This window comes from Berghia stephanieae, chromosome 1 (genome assembly GCF_034508935.2).
Source record: "Berghia stephanieae isolate SIO BIC M18660-M18661 chromosome 1, UCSD_Bste_1.3, whole genome shotgun sequence".
Classification (NCBI taxonomy): Eukaryota; Metazoa; Mollusca; class Gastropoda; order Nudibranchia; family Aeolidiidae; genus Berghia; species Berghia stephanieae.
The window spans coordinates 130,496,771-130,512,175 of NC_088360.1; the positions used below are offsets into that span (position 1 = coordinate 130,496,771).

The following is a 15,405-nucleotide window of genomic DNA, read 5'->3' on the forward strand; positions in this document are numbered from 1 at the left end:
TCATTGATATTAACAACGTAGTGGTATGTACTCGATATGACAATGACATCAATGATGTGGATTGCCTTCAGGCAGACGTCTCTTCTCAAAATCCATCTCTCGCTCGAAAATACCAGTTATTGGACGAAACAAATCACAAATCCGATTTTGCATACCCTAGATACCCCCCCCCCCACCATCTCTCTCTCTCTCTCTCTCTCTCTCTCTCCTCTCTCTCTCTCTCTCTCTCTCTCCCTCTCCGTTTCTCTTTCTCTCTACCTCTCTCTCACTCTCCATCCATCCATATATCGCATGCAGCCATCATCCATCCACCTATCTATCTATCTATCTATCTATCTATCTATCTCCCTCTATCTATCTATCTATCTATCTATCTATCTATCTATCTATCTATCTATCTATCTATCTATCTATCTATCTATCTATCTATCTCTGTAATATATATCTGTCTATCAACCTGTGCATCCATCCATCTATCTGTATGTCTGTCTTCATTTCCCTCTCTAGCTTATAAACTCCTCTTTATATACGTGGACCGCCTTCTTTCTTCCTCAATGACTTCATCCCTTTCCTCGTCCACTTTAATGTGTCTTCTGACGTAGATGCAAAGTCTAAAACTGGAGTCCATAACATGGAAGATTACGTCTGACTGAACGATAACGATCTCCTCCAAATACAGGACAGACAAACATCAAAACAGTCCAGCTAAACAGATAGTCCATAGGCAACGAGTATAAATCTTGAGGGAGACCTTACTAAGCCCTCCGGATATAAAGGACAAACACATTTAAAATCGATATTAGAATCATACCAAGTTACAAACCATGGTGATAAATTACGGCTAGCCCTTACCATTAATGGGTGAAACTGAAAAGAAAAATACAGGAGGAAACAACAAAAACAACAACAACAACAAAAAACCCAAAAACCCCAACAAAACAACAACAAAAACAACAACAACAAAAATAAATAAAATAAAATTATATTTTTTAAAAATAGCATAAAACATGAAACAAATCAAAATAACAAAACGAAACAAAAACAAGGAACATTTCGGGTTCAAATCAGCTGTTTGCTGTAGAAGAAAATTCATCCCGCAATGTAAACGTTTGGCAATTTGGTTCTTTTTCGAAGCTATGATATTCATTTATCTATATTTTTGGTATCATACATCATTGACAGACATGGCTTCAGACAGCTCTTACCAAGAGACTTTCAACTTCTTTGAGTGAGAAGGGAGTCATTGTACAACTGTCTTTCAATAACAAGCCGTTATTATTGTATTGTTATGTCGTTTGACATTCTCGGAAAGTTCGAGTACAAACAACCATATTAAAAGGGCCAAGAAATGAAGTGAGTAGGAAAGTGCTAGAAGACAACAGAAAATAATAAAAACTTCTCGGCGGCGTTGGGGGGGGGGGGGGGGATCGAACCCGCGGCCTAACTGGTACGACAACTCCAGAAGATAGTGACTCTACCGTATGAGCTATCCGCGACCCAAAAAAAAGTCGTTTCAAACGATATATGTCTATCTTGAGCCACTCTCCCCGACCATACCGTAGTTAAATGTCGCGAGGAGAAAGTTAACCATATACACGTTATATTCCCATTGTAGCGGTATTGTTTGAAAGTAAGACAAAGGGATATTTTGGGTGATATCCCGATCTACACGCTGATGCATACAACGCATTACTTATGGACATCGCATTCCAATATCTTTCCCGTATGGTCAACCAAGGTCAACGGCGCGGAAGTGATAACGGTCGGACTCGGACGGACTGGGGGGGGGGGGGGGTTAATGTGGATGTATGTGTGTGTGTGTGTGGGGGGGGGGGGTCTAGAAGGCCTTGATTGAGGTCGTCTGAACGAAACAGAGAGATGGTGTCGATGGACCAAGAGGTGGGGGATGTGCCTTTAGTATTAAGGCTTCATTGGACTGGAGGTCAGGACTTTCAACATCACCCCGGAAATTACAAAAAACAAAAACAAGACACCGTGAAGATACGGATGTTGTGGAAGGGGGAAGTTTTCCATCACATTGGACCTCCCGTGTCGGTCAGAGATACGCAATCATTATTTAACTGTGATGTTGTGGACATTGATCAATCACTGTGTGTGTTATATAGTGTTGGGTGTTAACTGGTCTTGGTTGGCTATTGTCAATAATTTAGAGTGATATTCAACCAGTTAACTGCGTGCTCCAGAAAGACGCGGATTTAAACATTTGGCCCGAACAATCGTCCTTCAAATATCGATCAATTAAAATGACCCTCGTCTTGGTAAAAGAAAAAAAAATAAACAAACAAAAATATTTTTTTAAAAAACGCAACAAAACAACAAAAACAAACAAAAAACTCTCTAACCTGAGAGCTAGCGAGGTAAATTAAAATACATGACATTTTGAGTGCATGATAAAATCAAAAACAAGTTTGAGAATTTTTCACAAGTTGAGAGTCATTCAAAAAAACTAAAAAACCTAAAAAAAAACAACTAAAAAAACACACAAAAAATAGAGCTTTTATACAGTGCAATATCCACTAAAAGTGCTCAAAGGGCTTTATAAAGGGTCCCTAACCAACAGCTACACGTAATATGTATAACGAGACATGACGTCTGTTAGGCGATGCCACAATTTTTTCCGACAGAAAAATACGATGTTAACGGCTATGTACTCCTTTTACACCTGAATGGCGTGAGAATGTGAGTAAAGAGCCTTTTCCAAGGACTCAACTATGCGCCGAGCCGAGCAAGGCTCGAACCCAGGACCTTCCGATCCGAAAGCGAATGTCAAACCGCAAGACCACATAAAATTCATCAATACACATTTGCAAAAATGTACAGGTTTTCTAACCAAAATATTTTAAAAAGGTGTTTAGCTAGTGTACCACAGAATGGCAGTAAGTTTGAGCTGATGGTCGACAGAGACATACGACATGACCAACACACGTGACATAGGCGCGCATGTCTATCTCTCTAAGCTATTATTAATATCGTCAGATTGCATCCCATAGAACCATGATATCAGATAACAAAACGTTGGGTCTGGTGACCGACATTTAGAATAAGAGAGGGGACAGCGACGCTCATTCATAATTTACCAGATGTAAAGATATGGATCTATCTAATCAACACCGGTACACGGTCTTTGCTTCGTACCCAAAGGTAGACAGTTCGATCACCTGCCGTTGCGCAGTCTGGCCTTGAGCAAGCCACCTCGCCCTGGCTCAATTTGCGGCGCTGCACTGCGACTGCGCATGGGTTATTCCAGTCTTCCCTTGGAATAGACCTTAGAGACAACTCTCCCCTATGGGATGAATAAAGGGATTTTTAAACAAATTTTATTTTATTAATTTAATTTTTAAAACTTGAATTACGCAATTCTGAACCAATTTTGAATATAATTGTAATTCTTATCATTCCGATTTTGACACGATGGTCTATAATAAGGTCTTCGTTTAACACTTCCATAAGTCTACTGGTCGTGGTGTAAATCCTCCCCAAACGCTTTTTGTTTCTCAGCCAAAGGAAAGCCGGATGCAGGCCAATGTTTGGCTTGCTTCGGATTCCCAATCTCTTTGATAAAGATTTGTTTGAATTGCGTGTAATTGAAGAAGGAAAATTGGGCAAATTGCAACACAGACAATTATGACAACTTCTTTTGGAAAGATTTATCCTCTTAATTCTATTTAATAAACGCCTCATTTATTGCATTAAACCGCTTTGAAAAACGACTGTCAATATTATGCAATCTCTTTCTGTTGGTTATAAAGAAAATAATCACAATTATCATCGTCATCATCATCAAAAACCATCATCATCATCATTATCATCATCATCATCATCTTCATCATCACCCTCATCATCATCATCATCATCATCATCATCATCATCATCATCATCATCATCAGCTTCATCATCACCATCATCATCATCATCATCATCATCATCAAAAACCATCATATTCAAAAAACCATCATCATCACCATCATCATCATCATCATCAAAAACCATCATATTCAAAAAACCATCATCATCATGTCCTCATCGCCGTAATCATCGTCGCCCTCGTTAACGCCATACCCAATTCCTCCACACCCTATCATAACAGAATTCAAAGTCTTTCCGCCTCTTTTGTAAAACTAACGAGCAATTGATACATCGATAATGATAAAAATGTCAGAAAAACTAATTGAATTCTATTAGAGATAATATCGATTTGGATCGATCGATGACTTCCAGAAAGTGCATCATCGATAACAAAGACACGTCCACGAATCGTTGACAGGAAATTGGAATGGAATTCCACTGCACCAGTGATCAAAGGACTTTCTTGGAATACAATTGGTTCACATCACGACCACAACTTCAGGTCGGAGTATGTGACATTCCTTATCATGGTTCGCTTTATTTGTATTTTTTTTTCATCTCCTCTCGATGATGATGGTTTTTGATGATGATGATGATGATGATGATGATGATGATGATGATGATGATGACGATGGTGATGATGATGATAATGATGATGATGATGATGATGATGATGATGATGATGATTAGATAAGACTTGCTTCTATATTGAGCTTGTTGAGTTTTTATTATATATTTTTAAAATGAGCTTTTATATAGTGCAATATCCATTAAACGTGCTCAAAGTGCTTTGCAAAGGGTCCCTGACCAACAGCAACATGTAACATAAATAATGAGAGATGTCGCCTGTTCAGCGATAATACATTTTTTTTTCGGACATAGAAAACGCTGTTAACGGCCAGGTACTCATTTTACACTTAAGTACGGTTAGAGAATGAGAGTAAAGATTCTTTTCCAAGGACTCAACTATGCGCGGAGCGAGGCTCGAACCCAGGACCTTCCGATTCGAATGCGAGTGTCATTCCACAAGACCACCTTATAGCCGCACATATGCTTCCATATTCAAATACAATATTTTCTCTCATTATATTATTATATTTGGCTGTAACAAACTGTTGGCCTGGCTTGTTTTCACAATGTGATGTTTTGGTGAAACGGTTTCTTTTAAAAGTTTATTTTTAATTTCAATATCAGCTTTCTCGAACCTTCGTGGAATAAGAACAAGAGTGTATTAATTAACTTTCATTTTTTATAAATAAATTCCGCCCCCCCCCCCCCCCCTCCAATTCATCTCCCCACTTAAAATGGACCAATGGGAAGACGGGATTACGACAACGAAAATAAACAGGCGATATAAAAAAAGAGGAGGCCAAAAAAAAAAAATTTAAAAAAATTACAAGCAAAAATATAAATAAATAAATGAAAATTGGCACTCTCTTGAAATGAAGTCCACAACAAAAGACCAAACTTAATAAAAACAAAAGAAATAACAAACAATACACACACGCAACCATGCAAGAGCGCGCGCACAGAATTATGTCGACAGTTAATAAATATGAATTCTTGCACTATGACTTTAAATAGCATCCCCCCCCCCCTCCCCACCCCGGGGTGAAGTTCCGGTCAGTCAGTCTGGCCATTCCTTTGTAGTCTATCCCTCGACCGGACCCATCTGGACAAACCCTAACGACCCGCCTATTTTTAGAACGATTGTGATAAATTGATTGGGGAGTTACGATTCATCTGCGTCCCTTCCTAAGCGAGCGTCTGCGATAATCCTGTGTGATGGATGGCAAGCCTAATTTGACGGCTCCTTCACCCCGTCCTCACCCCCACCCTTCACCATTCTCACCCAGACTCAATTGGGTACCCTGTAGCATTTCCGGATAAAATACAAATACAAAAAGCCTGTAAAGTGCCAATCATAATATTGTTGTGTTGTTATTTTTTATCTTCTCAGTATATCTAAACATCGATGACAATGATGATGATGGTGATGATGATGATGATGATGATGATGATGATGATGATGATGATGATGATGATGATGATGGCAGTGCTACAGGCGGTGGTGGTGATGATGAGGTGTTGGTGATGATAATGGTAATGGTTGTGTTTATGAAGTGGTAAAAACACGATAATCATCATTAACATCGTCGTGATCGTTATCGTCGCTATAATCGGTAGCATCACGATATGTAATAAAAAGACAAATCCTATTCTGATGCCCCGTAGACCACCAGCAGATATCTGGACGTGACAAATAAATAGATGTAAAGACAACACGTGTGTCTGAAATTGGCAAACCACCATAACGTGACTGGGACGTGTCTTTGTGGTAGGAATGCAGACAATCATGACTGAATCGAGCATGGTCATGACGGATAGCATGAACTCATGAATAGACCTGCTGCTTTCGATTACGATAACATTCAACACAATAATAGTGTACATATTATATGGCAAGATAGCCCTATAGATAAGACGTGCTTTGTAATAATATGATGACGCGATCATGTCTGGTCCCAAATGTTTATCCCAGCAGACAACGAAACCTTATTTGACATTTTTGTCGCATCGTACTTCGGCAGACACCTGACTGATTCCACTATCTCTTTGAGAATCTAAAAAAAAAACCCAAACAAACAATATTATGATTTGCTCTTTACCAGCTGTTTGTATTTGAGATGGACATACCATAACATTTCCCCGCATGGAAAATGAATAAAGCGAATCATCAGTCTGAAGGCAAAGGAAGAGTAACCGGAAGTAATTGACAGATGACAAAGACCAGAGAATTGTATGGAACAGCCAAATATAAAAACACCACTGGTCTTAACTGTCACAAACACGTTTTTCACCCGCTCTGACCAAGACACTTTGGTGTAAATATTGAATAATTGAGATCATAAACAACATGTGCAAATGCCATAACCTGATAAATTCTTGAATTCTCCGGTTTGAGAATTTTTAACGAGTTAAAGTTTATCCAAATCGATCCATATTTGAAGAAAATAAACGTTTTCTGGGCAGACTCCCGAAAACTGAAGATCTGATGTTTGCTTCCCAGGTAGGAGCGACAGGCAAAGGGCTATTCATCGTTCCTTACAGTTTTTAACTGTCGTTTATCTGGTACTGTATATAATAAATCATTTTAAAACTATCAATACCTCATAACAAATCAAGAGTAGTGGTTTATTGACTTAGCCAATCGTTGCAAAGAAAAGTTTCACGGAAGCTTATATGCACCAACAAGCCTTTTATAACCGTGCAATGATGTATTACTGGACAAAATAACTAATGCTTAACGGACACAAGTAATTGATTATAAACAAATCTACTCAAATGGAATCGAAAATAAATGAAAGTGAAAAAAGAAACAAACAAAAAAAAAAAACCCCAAAAAACCCAGTGAAATAACTATAAAAAAAACGACTACGGGAAATCTCCATGCAGACGTCTAGTCCAATGGCGTAAATAAATATTGTCTTGTATGGAAAAGAGGGTCTATGTCAATATTGCCGATTCTTGGAGAGACTGGAGTGTTTGGTGAGAACAATGGAAATGGCTCCTACCACGAAAACAACGTGTTGATCATCCAATGGCATAACATGTCAACTATAGATAGATTGCGCTTGGCCGAGGAGTTCACAACATTGCCATCCGGAAGTATAACGGACCAACACACAAACTCTGTGTAACCATGAACTTTTATAGTCTGGTTAATACAGTGTAGTGAGAACAACTCACAAACGCGGATGGCAAAAACAATAACAAAGGCCTGAGTGACGTCATCTGCATACTATCTATACAGAGAGAGCTTCCTCAAACTCATCCCCGTCCACGAGAAGCCGAAATGGTGCTTTTATACAGATTGAATATTACACGATTCTTTCATCTCTTTGTATTTATTAAACGAGTTTGTTTTTATCGTGTCCAATAACACAAGGAGCTTGCGAGTATTTGTTATTGCACGATATAAATATAGCAAGTGTAATGAATGCAAAAGAAATGAAAGAATACCTCTATTCTAAGTAAGATTATTAAATATTTTGTAACCAAATGGTATTGTATTAGTACTTCTATTTACCATAATTTGTACACACTCCTTCTGCTTGAATGACAATTTGACCCATAGCTAAATATGTTGGATTTGTATTCATGCGCACCAAAATAGTATCTATTTATAATCACCAAATCAGCTGTCTTTTACACCTAACTTAACACCAATAAAATGTGCGAAAATATTCTGCAATCATTGAATATATGTTTTATTCAACGCGTTCAAAGCATAATTCAGCGATTACGTATTTACTAAGAAATGATAGGGTTATCCAATGAGAGGGGTGGAATAAAATGAGTACTCTCAGGCGAGACGGTATTTGATATTTCTCTATTTGTGTCTGTTTGGTTGAAGTGTCGGCTCTTGGACAGGACAAACATCATGACTTCGATCCAAAGGTACGGACCGGCGGTCAGAGACATTGACGGCATGCCGTAAGAGATTGCATTTTGTCTTACAATTTCCAGTCGCATCTGAAATGGACATTGGGTAATATGGACGCTTCCCTAGAAGTATAAAAGCGTTGTCGTTATTCCAATACTGAACTAGTGTTGCGAAAATATTCACAAGCATTCAACATTGAGCAATCACGCGTAAGGAGAAGAGAAATTGACCTACCCTTCCCCCCCCCCCCCTTTTTTTTTTTTTAAAGAATCATCAGAGGTTGTAACGCATTTCCGGATAAAACGTTTCGGCAATCAAACCACGATCAATTCTTAGAATAGGTAAACGGTTTAAACATGGCGCAACTTATGCAACCAGTATTGGTTGCCGCTAAGAAGAGGACGCTTCATATCCAGGCTATTCTTTAAATATAATAGTAATAACAATGATAATAATATATAATAATAATAATAATAATAATAACAAAATAATAATAATAATAATAATAATAATAATAATAATAATAATAATAATAATAATAATAATAATAATAATGACATATTTATATAAGAAAAATATCTGTTTTTTTTAAATATCAGAAACAAAAGGAGAAACTATACTAAATCGCTTACAGCATTGGTGTTCGCCGTAGATTGGGGAAATGTCAATGGAATCCGTTATTTTTAATCTTTCATCCAAACACTTATAAGGCTTCATTCGATTCTATTCTTTATATTATAGACCGAAAACAAGAATGATGTTTACTACGACATAGCTGTACTCTGACTACCCCATGCTCGTTTCACCAGGGCCGACGTATTGGTAACACAGCTAGATACCGTATACTGACTGGCACAACATACAATTTGTCATTTGGTCCAGGAATATAATTTGTACTTTAGATAACGATGGATATAAACTAAGATAATTTTATTCATATCTAGATTTGAAGATGTACTGTAGTCTATCCCAAAATCTTATTGACCCTCTGGAATACGTAACATCGACATTAAATTATAGACAATCCGTCGTGAACAAAAAACAAAACAAAAGAAAAAAAACAACAAAAAACAAAAAAAAACCTAATCATTTTTAAAATGTGTTTTTATAGCGAACGAGAGAATGCTCAGTCGGTTATGAAAAACAAAAGGAAAAAAATAATAAAAAATAAAAACTGGCCTCAGTTACATTTCCAGTTACAGCCAAATGAATAATGGAATAACAATATTATTTGGAACTAAAATCCTGTCCCGCCAATTAATGGTTATCAATCAAATAACATTTGGATGAAATTCCAACCCCTCCTTATCGTTGTGTGAAATCTCCAATGGACCAGCGTGCCCATCGGGAGAGACTGTGCAACGACATGCCACATAGTGTTTATCCTGCAAATATCTCAAATAAAGCAAAGCATATCTAAGTGGGAGACAGCGATCGATCTGATAGAAGAAAAAAAAAATTATATTATAGCCTTTAATGAAGGCCAAATGAGGGTAAAATGAAGGCCCGTAAAAACTGGGGTCCTTTATTGAAGGAGGAGGGAGGATGAGAAGAGGGATGGTAAATTGGGGAGGGTGGGGGGGGGGGGGGGGGGGAGGGAATGTGCAACAGTCAAGGCAGACGTGCTGATCTCTCTCTCTCTCTCTCTCTCTCTCTCTCTCTCTCTCTCTCTCTCTCTGACTCACTCTCTGACTGAAGCTTCAAAATTATGTATTGTAAAAAGAAAATCTTATTCCAGACTTTTTTCACTTTATCCTAATCGGTCATTTTCCAGAAATTGGACAAACTTTCAACAACAGTAGCAGATCACAGTCAGAGAGAGAGAGAGAGAGAGAGAGAGAGAGATGAGAAGAGAGAGAGAGAGAGAGGTCGAAAGAGATAGATAGATAGAGAGAGAGGAGAAAGAGATAGATAGATAGATAGAGCGAGAGAGAGAGAGAGAGAGAGAGGAGAAAGAGATAGATAGATAGATAGAGAGAGAGAGGAGAAAGAGATAGATAGATAGAGAGAGAGACAGAGAGAGATAGAGAGAGAGAGGAGAAAGAGATAGATAGATAGATAGATAGATAGAGAGAGAGAGAGAGAGAGAGAGAGAGAGAGAGAGAGAGAGAGAGAGAGAAGATAGCAGTACGCTGAGACAAAATTCCCATGGGGAGCTACAGAATGATCTTCCTAGCATTCATCATTTAATTTGTGATAACAAATCTATATTATATCATTTCGTGCCCATTAATAACGTATATATTTGTGTGATATGACTGCTCTCAAGAGATATCCTACGCAATCATCTTTATCATCACTATCCCCATTATCATCACAATCATCATCATCATATCATCATCATCATCATAATCAGCAGCAGCATCTTCTTCTTCATCATTATTATCACCATCATCATCATCATCATCATCATCATCATCATCATCATCATCATCATCACCATCACCAAAAAACATACCAAACAACAACAACAACAACAACAACAACTCAATTCCACAATAACTAGCATTTATCACGTACTCCCCACATTGATATAATCGCCACTAATAATGCTTTGAACTCCTATCTCGTCTAGGGTCAATATCAAACACACCAGGCGTTGTATTACGTTCATTTTAACGTTCAATACTTCATCTGAAACTTCTTTACAATACCACATGGCACATAATTCAACTTAAATGGAGATTTATACGTTTAATCGCATGAAAGTATAAAAAAAGCATCTGACGATTTAACCATGCCTTGTTATCTACTCACGACCAACTGATACAAACTAAACAGGACAATCACACAAGTAATACGATGTATCGATTATATAAATATTCATTTTCAATCAATCCAAAATCAATCCCTTTTTGTTTGCATACCTAGACGGATAATAGAAAATAACCTAACCCCCATCCCTCCCCTTTCTCTCTCTTTCTCTCTCTCTATCTATCTATCTATCTATCTATCTATCTATCTATCTATCTATCTATCTCTCTATCTATCAATCTCTCTCCCTCTCTCTTTCTCTCTCCCTCCCAGTCCCTCTCTCTCTACCCCCCCCCCCTGTCTCCCCCTCTCTCTCTCTCTCTCTCTCTCTCTCTCTCTCTCTCTCTCTCTCTCTCTTCACGATAGGATAAACTACAATCCAGCTGGAATTTTTTTCTCCTTACGTTTATTATCCAGATGAAATTGTAACTATTTAAGATATGTTGATATGAAATTGATTAACGCTTGAAGAAATACAAACATTTAATTAAAATAAAAATAAAATAGAGCACAAAAAAGAAACAGGAAAGAAGAGAAAAAAATCCATTTGTGATCACGTGATAATATTGTTTTAGATTTAAATTGATCTCGTCCTTGATAAATTGAAGGAATAGCCCAACGTGTATATTTTGCAGGTCTGATAGCAATAATGGGCTTGATTTAACATTGTTGGAATGGACAATATTATGCGTTGGTTTGAGAATATTTTCACAACATAAACGATTAATTGCCGTACTGTAGGAAAACTCGCATTTAATAATTTAGCCAGAAATTTCGTCCTTCAAATATCGACCGATTTAAATAACTCTCATCTTGGCAAAAACTCTCAAACCTGGGACTTCGCGAAGTCTTTATTCAAGTCCCAGGTTTGGGAGTTAATGTCAATTTAGGGTCTTTCAAATCGATCGATATTTGAAGGACGAGTTGTATGGCCAAATTGTTAAATACGGGTCTTTCTCGAGCACGGCATGTAACTGGTTAACTCACTCAACCCTAACACCGACTATATCCGTAGTATACCCGGGGTTACTTTTACCCCATGTCTATTTATTATTACATTTTTCTGAGACAAATAATAGGCGTATCTGGTATCGAAGTTAATGTTTTTAGTTTTTACAAGTTAATTGCCTATGAATAAAACTATCAATGTACATGCTCATTTTTAATACATTTTTCCAATTTTGAAAAGTAGCTAAATTCTCTAGGATTGAGTGAGTTAAACCAAATAATCACACGCGTGCACAATGGATTATTGCAATTCCATCTAAGTAACGCCCAGGGCCACGTCACATCCAGACACGCCTCGAAAACAATCATCAATTGAAACATAAATAAAACAAACAAAACAACAACAACAACAAAAAAAACCTAAATAAAACAAACAAAACAACAACAACAAAAAAACCTAAATAAAACAGAACGTTACAAATGAAAAATGTCAACTTATTTTAACCTTTTTTGCTCTTGATTCCTTTAAGTGTAATAATAAACATGTAAAGCAGGCAGGCCATAACAACGTTATTAAACAAACGATAGAAAATATCATCATTAAAATTTGACAACCATGGAAAACATTTTTGCAGGCTACAGAACATGAATTGAGTCAAGTGTTTGTTTTTTGTTGTTGTTTTTTTTTTTTTCTTGTTTTTCTGTTGTTGTTTTGTTTTGTTTTGTTTGTTTGTTTGTTTTTGTTGGTTTCTTTTGGTACTTTTAAAACAACATCTGATGAGCCTTGTTCTCCCTACAATTTGACCAAGTTATGCTGCAACTTAATATTAACATTTGATTGATGACAAACACACTGACGGGCAATCTCGAACATGGTCATAATCAACATTAGGATTTTTTTTGGTTTGCCACCGCCGAATTCTAAAAACAAATAATACAATTAAATAAAATTCCCTTTATTCATCCCATAGGGGAAATTTGTCTTTAGGGTCTATTCCGAGGAAAGCCTGGAATAACCCAGGCGTCAGCCGCGGTGCAGCGCCGCAAATTCTAGATTATTCCCCACTTTTCTAAACTCGATGCACATTAGGACTACTGCCATCAACATCCCAGCTATTAATTGCGATTTTGAACCAACCCCTTTGCGACAACTGTAAGGAAAACAAACTAATTTTCCTGCTGGCGTCACGATTTGAAGACGGTAAAAAGAAAATGAATTGAATTGAATAAAAACATGGATGCCATTATCTGGAACGGTTGTGTCAACAACTAGCGTTACAAGAATATTATGCTAACAATCTGTGTATCAATTTGTATCAAGCCCTTTATCTTTAATTGTAATTAACCTGTAAGAAAGTTACACGTAAATTTCCACTCACGGCATTCTATTGATACATTTAGGTTAATTCTCTATTACTACAGTTAGATTATTTTTCTAATAGTACAATTATGTTACTTTACTATTGTAACAATTGGGTTATTCTTTTTTATTATTACAATTAGGTTATCCCTCTATTATAATAATTGGGTTATTCTTTTTTATTATTGCAAAAAGATTATTTCTCTAGTATCACAATTAGGTTATTTCTTTATTATTACAAGCAGGTTATTTTTCTATCATTATAAGTAGGTTACTTTCCTATTATTACAATTAGGTTATTTCTCTATTATTGTGGATAGGTAATTCCTAAAGAGTCGTTTAAATATTGTTATATTTCATATTCAAAACATCATGGATAATTTGTAACTACCATCGTGGTTTCCAGTTATGTAGATAATACACAAATGTAATAATACAATTGAAGGCTCGTTAAGTCGTTTTTTTTTTTCTCTCTACTTTTTGAGATTTTCCATCCATGAGATAATTGAAACGTAAATTTTATTTTAAGCATCAAACAGCACAATAATTTTCAAAGATATGTGTGAATTTAAAGTTTGATTTGATATCCTACTATAGACCGAATGAGAAATGTTAGGGGAAATAATCCTCAATATCTCAAAATGGGAAAAACGGAGTTAGGGACTTTTGGAAAACCACTCTTCAATTGTATTTTCTGAGGCACAGGCGTATGTTACAGTCATCTGCTTACAAACTATTGTTGCTATAGATAGAATGCGCTTGGCTAAGAAGCTCACAATATTGCCATCCGGAAGTATAACGGACCAACACACAAAACTATGTGTACCCTTAAACGTTTATAGTCTGGTTAATATAGTTAAGTGAGAATTACTCATAAACGCGGATGGCAAAAACAATAACAAAGACCTGATTGACGTCAACTTCGATCTATCTATAATATGTTATATTGCTTCCAGTCCAAATTCAAGTTCTTAAACAGATCTTGTATATCTAAAATATTCTTTTAAAAAAATGCACAACAGGAACTTTATCAAATGATAAAACTCTTAGACAATGAATTAAGATGAATGAAAATGAAGGATTTAACTTATAAACTTAAATAAGAAAATAAAAACTTTAATAGATATTTAGGTTAAACCTTGAAGATAAAATTAAATATAATAAAAATTGATATTGTATCGTCCTTGTTACGCTGTAATATATATATATATATATATATATATATATATATATATATATATATATATATATATATATATATATATATATTTACAAACAAGACAAACAATATTCCTATGTGCTCTCCTTTCTTCCTTGTTTTGTTTTGTCTGTGTATTGTATTTTTGCCTCTTTTCTTCTATATGTCACTTACATAAACGTTATTAAAATCAAAATAAAGTGATACAATCCAAAGCTTGATGATAACCATACCTTTGATTTCAGATCGTATATGGACAATAATAATGATAGCTCCGTCACTGCACGTCACTTTAGACCAACTGTAATTTGCATTAAACAGTTGAGATTCAAGTTAAAAATTGTAATATTTTGTTTTTATAAATTAAAAACAGAAAGACGAATATTGGTACTTTCTAGAAGTGGTCACCAAATATCAACCCACGTGCACACGAATGACAGGCGGATGGTCTAGGGACATCAATTTGTATGTCGCCTGCCCGCTCTGTCTTCGTGGTCGGTTGGCAAACAGTGTGAGATACGGACTGCTCTCACTCACTCACTCACTCACTCACACTATTGTGCTACTAGCAAAGACAGTACTCGCTCATTGTGCCTGTGTGTGATAAATGAGGGGAGAGGGGAGGGTGAGGGAATCTATTGACGCCGTAAGACTTGATGTGGAATATTCTGTGACGTAATACCATGACAATTACAGTAGAACGTGCGTGATATGGCCATTACATGAAGAAGGGAACCACCTGCTGAGGCGATCGGTTCTACGGGCAATCAAGTCCTCTAATTTGTCACTGAATAAAGCGACCAATTCACAGCGCTATCTCGACCAAAATCA

The 15,405-nt window shown here is 36.5% G+C and overlaps 2 protein-coding genes across 2 annotated transcripts in view; both read right to left on the reverse strand.

Moving 5' to 3' along the window:
• The window catches only part of LOC144963178 (melatonin receptor type 1C-like), a 34,248-nt gene extending 19,183 nt beyond the window's left edge, over positions 1-15,065 (reverse strand). The window contains exon 1 of the mRNA XM_078896901.1: positions 14,808-15,065. The gene's annotated coding sequence lies outside the window, so the exon portion shown is untranslated. The remainder of the gene's footprint in view (positions 1-14,807) is intronic.
• The window catches only part of LOC144963179 (UDP-GalNAc:beta-1,3-N-acetylgalactosaminyltransferase 2-like), a 368,482-nt gene that overhangs the window by 141,525 nt on the left and 211,552 nt on the right, over positions 1-15,405 (reverse strand). The window lies entirely within an intron of this gene.